General features: G+C 39.8%; 1 pseudogene; it reads left to right on the forward strand.

Moving 5' to 3' along the window:
* LOC134203708 (trypsin alpha-3-like) overlaps positions 1-6,328 on the forward strand; it is a 32,451-nt pseudogene extending 26,123 nt beyond the window's left edge.
* The last annotated feature ends 1,628 nt before the right edge of the window (positions 6,329-7,956 follow it).

Raw genomic sequence — 7,956 nt, forward strand, 5'->3', positions numbered from 1 at the left:
ATAATTTTGAGGCACACTAGGCCTTCTTTGAGGTAATGGTGGCGGTAGTAGAATTTTGGGATTTAAAACTGTGTCCTGGGAGGTATTTTGGAGGTTCCTTTGGCTTAGGCAATGATTGGCCACCATGTTCGTTTCGGAAGGGGCAGAACGGATATCTAAATTATAATATTCGGTGCAGAAGTTGTAAGCTTGACCCAAAGTTTTTGGGTTTGTACTTTTAACAGGATGCTCAGAGGTTTATCCAATCCTCTGATAAATGCATCGAGTGACTTGTCACGGAAGTATTCGATATGTGCTGCGGCATTCGGTCGCAGTTTATCGTCCGTTTGTATCTGAGCAATTATCGATGGTAATAACTCATTGACGCGGCTGTAATAGCTGCTGAGGCGTTCCTCTGCAGATTTTCTTATAGATGTTTATTGGAAATCTAACGTCTTAACATCGCGTCGGTCACGATAATACAGGATTAACGTGTTTTTATATCCGTCCAAGAGGACGAGACATTATTCGCATTCAAAATATCGGCAGCTTCGCCATCAATTTTCCGGCGCACTGACCATTCAAGGATATTAATTTGCGACGGTGTCGCACCGTTGTCGCGGTAAGTTCTGAGAATGGAATCAACATCGGTGATCCAATCAATAAGTCTGGTAGGATCACCCTTGAAAATTTTAATTTCCTTAACAAAATCTGGAACTTTGCCTAAATCAATAAACTGTTGAATGCTCATAGCAGGAGGCGGGGCACTGGATTAGGGGTAGGATTCATCATATTTGAGTAATAGAAATTTACTCGCGATTTCTTCTTCGGTAAAATATGGAGCAAATTGGGCAAGAGCTTGAGGAGAACTTCGACAAAATCACCGTAATAAAAAAATCACTAAGATAGGAGCAAAAATTAAAACTTTTGAGATATTGGAATAAAAATTTCACTCACACTTTTCGGATTTAACAAACTATCACTAGCACTTGTTTGATTGAATAAAATAAAAGAAACTTACAGTAAAATTGCCAACATCCTCCGTTGGACTTCCTGGGTTTTCCTGGGATGATTTTTGATAGCGGGACTCCGTCTATGGGGGAGAACCAGGCAGTTATTTCGGGTTGGTCCGTTTTGCTGCTGACGGCTACTCCGGGCCCTAATAACGATCGATCCGGCTGGATGCGGTGTCCTGATCCTCGCTTCGTCCGTAGGGTAGGCTCGTTGAACCTAGGGTGTGGTGTTTGGCTCCTTCCACCAATGGTGTGATAGATCACTTTGAGGATTTTTACACTTCACTTGTTGAACGATTTTTCACTACCGGACACTTATACTATTCCCACGTCGACGGGTCCCTATTCGGGCGCCAGTTCGCGTTCTCGCGTTTGGGATTTCTTTTTAAATAAAGACCCAAGTCGATTGACTACTAAACTTAAACTGATTTATTGTCTTAATGTAACCTACCACCTAACCTAATAATGCCATATCAGCACCCTACACCTGGCCTCGATGCCAATCGATGATACTGCTGACCGAGCTCCGTGCCGTCGCCGTTGCCGAGGGCACCCAAATCGCTGACGTCGGTGGTGCCATCGATGGAATGTGCTAAGTCCGGGTGGCCGGGCGTTAACTCGCGGCTGTAATAACTGCTGAGGCTTTCCTCGGCAGATTTTCTTATAGATGTTAATTGGAAATCTAACGTCTTAACATCGCGTCGGTCACGATAATACAGGATTAACGTGTTTTTATATCCGTCCAAGAGGACGAGACATTATTCGCATTCAAAATATCGGCAGCTTCGCCGTCAATTTTCCGGCGCACTGACCGTTCAAGGATATTAATTTGCGACGGTGTCGCACCGTTGTCGCGGTAAGTTCTGAGAATGGAATCAACATCGGTGATCCAATCAATAAGTCTGGTAGGATCACCCTTGAAAATTTTAATTTCCTTGACAAAGTCTGGAACTTTGCCTAAATCAATAAACTGTTGAATGCTCATAGCAGGAGGCGGGGCACTGGATTAGGGTTAGGATTCATCATATTTGAGTAATAGAAATTTACTCGCGATTTCTTCTTCGGTAAAATATTGAGCAAATTGGGCAAGAGCTTGAGGAGAACTTCGACAAAATCACCGTAATAAAAAATCACTCAGATAGGAGCAAAAATTAAAACTTTTGAGATATTGGAATAAAAATTTCACTCACTTCAAATTTCACTTTTCGGATTTAACAAACTATCACTAGCACTTGTTTGATTGAATAAAATAAAAGAAACTTACAGTAAAATTGCCAACATCCTCCGTTGGACTTCCTGGGTTTTCCTGGGATGATTTTTGATAGCGGGACTCCGTCTATGGGGGAGAACCAGGCAGTTATTTCGGGTTGGTCCGTTTTGCTGCTGACGGCTACTCCGGGCCCTAATAACGATCGATCCGGCTGGATGCGGTGTCCTGATCCTCGCTTCGTCCGTAGGGTAGGCTCGTTGAACCTAGGGTGTGGTGTTTGGCTCCTTCCACCAATGGTGTGATAGATCACTTTGAGGATTTTTACACTTCACTTGTTGAACGATTTTTCACTACCGGACACTTATACTATTCCCACGTCGACGGGTCCCTATTCGGGCGCCAGTTCGCGTTCTCGCGTTTGGGATTTCTTTTTAAAAAAAGACCCAAGTCGATTGACTACTAAACTTAAACTGATTTATTGTCTTAATGTAACCTACCACCTAACCTAATAATGCCATATCAGCACCCTACACCTGGCCTCGATGCCAATCGATGATACTGCTGACCGAGCTCCGTGCCGTCGCCGTTGCCGAGGGCACCCAAATCGCTGACGTCGGTGGTGCCATCGATGGAATGTGCTAAGTCCGGGTGGCCGGGCGTTAACTCTCGCAATCGATGAATATACTTAATGTAAAAAACAAGGCACATGTAGCTGTCTTCATATGTGGAACATATGATCATCTTTAAATCACAGAGGAATTAGTTGCTTTGATCCCAATGAAGGAAACGACTACCAGTATCGACCTGGAAAAAGCTGTTAATACCTGTATGAAGGAGCTTGAACTCTTCTATGAAAACTTGAGGCCTACCAACTGATGGAGCTTCGGCATTGACGGGAAAGAACGCCGGCGTTGTGACACTTGAAAATTAGCAATTTGTTTATTTGTTTATTTGTCAATCAGCCACAAAAGATAATTTTTGATATTTCTCTGCACATTGCATTTTTCACCAAAAAAGATCTATGTTAAAAAACTACCAATATTCGGTAACGAGCGTCAATAAGCAAATCAATTTAACCTACACGAGGAGGAAACCACATCTAATTCCAAATTATGTTGATGGAAGTGGAAGCAAATCACGGGGATTTATTGTGTTAGTTTGTTGGCTAATCCATGGTACCTTGTTTGAGAGCGAAAGGAAATAACCCTTTATATACAATATAAAGCAAAACCAATACCCAAGCTGCATGATCCTGAATGGGTAAGTGGCTTGGCCTTTATAGTACATGTCACTAAACATCTCAATGACTTAAACATAAAGCTGCAAGTCAGGGATCAATACGTTCGAAACCCAACCCAACCCAACATGCCAACTATTGAAAAAATTGCACAATTGATTCTCGAATACTGATACATTTTCTTTAATCCGGTAGAAAACAGTTCATGCTAATCTGTTGAATATGCGGTAATCTCGAAGCCCTTCTACAAAAATTGTCAAGCCTGTTCGTTAATTTTTGGGAACATAGTTCCTCAATACAGTTTACTGATGTAAATAATGTACCTGGAATGTTTCAAATAGAGATATGTAGGTAATTGAGCTCCAATGCAACAACAAGTCCAAATCTAAATTTCAGAAAGACACATCTTTTGTAGGATATTTTCTCTCTTCAGATGAAGATGAACAACTCTTATCTCTTACTAAGAATTGAAGCAGTAAAAGTATGTGTTGATCTTCATTATATGCTCATTATTCCAAATGTGCATATTTCATTTACACACCTCTTTGAACCTGAAAAACATCCTCGTCATCAATTTGGTAGCAGGAAAACATATATGCTTCTACTCCTCTGCTATCTAGTTTTTGTTTAATTTTGCAAGAGCCAGCGAGGGCTGCCCATGTGCAATAAACAAACAGGCATTAAATTTGGTTTTAAAAATAAATATGTTTGATTCAAACATATTATCAGTTTGCAAATGACCATGCATACTTTTAATGCAAATGGATGAAATTTATATCCATGTATAGGGTGGTGTTGCGGAACCATAGAGCACAACTGAATGGGTTTGAAACCGCCCCGGGATAGATCATGTGCAAACGTGACATGAGGCATCGGCGCAAAATGTGAATCAAATCAGAACAACTGTAAAATATTCTTTTGAATTAAAACATTATAATTATTCATAGAAGTCACAAAAAATCCAAAGATTTTTTTTTCTAACTAATTTTATTTGGTAATGATCTTTTACTTTGCTGAGACGAGCCAGCCTAGAGCTGAAAGTCCCCTTAATAAAGATAAAAAAATCTTTTACTTGCATTTATCTCTTCTTAGACTAGGTGTTCCGTGTTTGATTAGCACTATCATCCTAATTTGCTATGATACATTTTAAGCTACTATTAATAATTACATTTTTCGAGACGAGCCAGGCTCGGACTGAAAGTCTCGGTAATAAAGAATAAAAAAAATACATTTCAATTACTTTTGGTTTACAAAGTTAAAATGTGATTCTGAAGGCAAACGCACCACAAGAGTGATTTTGTAGCAGATTTAAAGCTGGGTAAATTAATTTGAAAACTTTAATACTGAACCCTACATTATTTGGAAATATCTATTCACTAGTAGAATGGTTAAATTTTGCTTATTACCTAAAACTAGCGATTAAAAGTAAGTACATGGATTCACCCAATTAGCGGTTGTTAGATTTTCTAACAATTCTGTATAAGAATCTACCAAAACCTGTATAAGAATTGGGCATATGCGAAATTGTTAGATTCTTATACAAAAATTGTAAGAAAAGCTTACAAAATTGTTAGATTCTTATACAATATTTGTATAAGAATCTAGCAATTTCGCATATGCCCAGTTCTTATGCAGGTTTTGGTAGATTCTTATACAGAATTGATGGAAAATCTAAAACCCGTTGGTTGGTGTTCAAAAACTACGTGTACGTGCGAATTGGCTATTCTAAAAGTGCAAATCTATCTTAGGCGTTTCTTGCGCAATTTGTTCAGGAATAAACTTTCGGATTTATAATTTGAGAAAATGCAACAATGTAAGCGCATTTGTATAACCTGCTTCCCTTCCGTGACATAATTCAAATATAATTGAAGCTCTGAAGCTGCATATGCTGCTGTCAAAACGTGTGAGTCATGGTATTCCAGAGGGGTCAAATTCCCGACACAGATTCAAAAATATTTTTTCAAAGTGCTCAATTGGGTATTTACTATGCCGCTAGTTGAAGCTAAACAATAAGTTGCAACTGCGGCTTTAGAGGGTTGTGCCAAAGCGCAATAGCCTGCGGGAATACCTGCCGATACCCTACATGCTTACCTACATAATAAATTCTTTTGTAGATTACACTGCGTGCAGGAGCCAGCAACCGGCTGCAAGGTGGCAGAGTTCACAGCGTTTCTCGGATTGAGCTGCACCTAACTATAATCCCGCCACGTTCGATTATGATGTGGCAGTGCTACAAGTCGTCACCCTCTGGTTGGAGCAAACGTCCGAACGGTTATGCTGGCGCCAGCAGGTTACGACCCGTATCATGGAATCCGAAGTCTGGTGACTGGATGGGGCAGAACGGTAATCAACCTCAATCACAAACACAGCTCACAAGAAATTCAATTACCGGTTTGCAATGTTTTTGCTTTAGCTACTTGATAACGGATTGCCAACTGAGTTACACGCTGTCGATATTCCGATAGTGTCCAGAAGCACATGCGCCAGCTATTGGAGCACCGATCTGATAACGGAAAGGTAACCGAGCAAGCAGTACATATTGCAAAACCAATTCTTATATCATGCTTTGTTTAATTTCTAGAATGCTCTGTGCCGGTCAGGAGGGACGTGATTCTTGTAATGGAGATAGTGGAGGACCGTTGGTTTCTGGTGGGCAACAAATCGGTATTGTGTCTTGGGGTTCAACGGAATGCGGAGGCCCATTACCAGCAGTTTATACTCATATCGGACATCCCTTAGTAAGAAGATTCATCAGAATGACAACAGGAGTGTAAAGATTTTGAAAAATAAATGTTTGTTTGTTTGGATTATTTCACATTCTGCGACCTCTATACGACATTAGTGACTCTTCAGTCTTTATATTCAAATTTATATCTTTCGGATACTGAGCGAATTTTGAAGATTCTGTGGCAAGATATTCCAGAGAGAAAGAGAACCCTGAATAATGTGTAGTTCCCGAGCAAAATCTGACACCGTGAATATAGCAAAACAAACTGTATTTTGATGTTGACTTCAAATTATGACAACCTATGATTTAAAAATTGTTTTCAAATCACATTCTTCAAGGTCCATCACATATTTTAATCCCATTCTGCTGTAGACTTCTAAATTGTTGTCGAATCCAATTAGTCCAGGTCACCTCTTGGGCCAGCTTAAAAGATCTCCTTTCCGAAACCCTGATTATAATAACTTCTATCGGGTTAGAAATTCACAAACCTTAATCAATTGTCATAGTAATAGTGAGTGAAGAAAAAAATTAAAATGAATTTCACTATATAAGGTATATGGCTCAAACCTTTATTTACTATGCTGTGGTAGAGCACATTAAACATTTTATCGTTGTAAATCTTCATATATTGAAGCTCTATCCAAATTCATGCCGGCTTGCTTACCACCTGAATAAAGAAAAAATCTTAGATATTGGTCACGCGAATTGGAGCGACATTAGCAATCTTCTACTTTTGAGTCAATTGTTGAACTGGTTTAACTACCTATTTTAATATAATTAGTTGGGTTTGGAGTCGGTTCACTAATCAAATTGCGAACTGGAAAACTAAATTTAGAGTTTGCACTTGCGATCAAGGGCGTAGCCAAAAGGGGGGGGGCGGGCTCAAAAATTCTCCTTGAAATCCTTCTAAAAGCTCCCAGCCTGGGAACTTCTGAATTCCTCCGGAAAGTTATCCACAAATTCCTCTGAAAATCGTTTGAAAATCCTTCTCATGTAACTGTAATTCCTCTCTATCTAAAAACCCCCCACTAAATTTAGCCCCATAATTTCACTTGCAAATCTATGAGAAATTCCTTCGGAAATTCTTCTAGGAACTTCTCCGGGCATTCCTCTCGGAACTCTTCCTTTAATTCCTCCGGGATTACTTCCAGGAAATGTTCCGGGAATACCTCCAAGCATTCAATAGCGAAATCATCTAGCATTCCAATCTGGAATTCTTTTCGCAATTACTTCAGAATATCCTTCAAGAAATCCTCTAGAAATATCTTTATGAATTTCTCCTGGAATTCGTCCAAGTATTTCCCCAGAAATTCTTACAGATATTTTTTCGGGAGTTTCTTCAGGTACTTCTCCAGGAATTCCTTCAGGAATTTCTCCGAGAGATTTTCCGCGGAAGTGTACTAGAATTCCTTCCGGACTTCACTCGGAAATTACTCGGATATCTGCCAAGAGTTCTTCCAGAAATTTCTTCGGAACAATCCGCAGGGATTTTCTTCAGCAATTTATCTGGGAATACTTTCAGGATTTCATCTTGGAATATCTGCATTAATTCCTCCTGGTATTTTTCTGGGAATTCCTTCAGATATTTTTTCGGAAATTCCTTTAGGAACTTCTCTAAGAATTATTTCAGGACTTCCATGTGGGAATTCTTCCGGAAGTGCTTGTGGGAGTTCCTCCGGGAGTTCTTCCAGGAGTTTTTCCAAGAAATTCTCCAGTAATACCTCCAGGAACTTTACAGGGAATTCCTGGACGATATTTGGCAGGAATTTCAGGGGAAATGGGATTTCCG

Source organism: Armigeres subalbatus, unplaced genomic scaffold (genome assembly GCF_024139115.2).
Source record: "Armigeres subalbatus isolate Guangzhou_Male unplaced genomic scaffold, GZ_Asu_2 Contig207, whole genome shotgun sequence".
Classification (NCBI taxonomy): Eukaryota; Metazoa; Arthropoda; class Insecta; order Diptera; family Culicidae; genus Armigeres; species Armigeres subalbatus.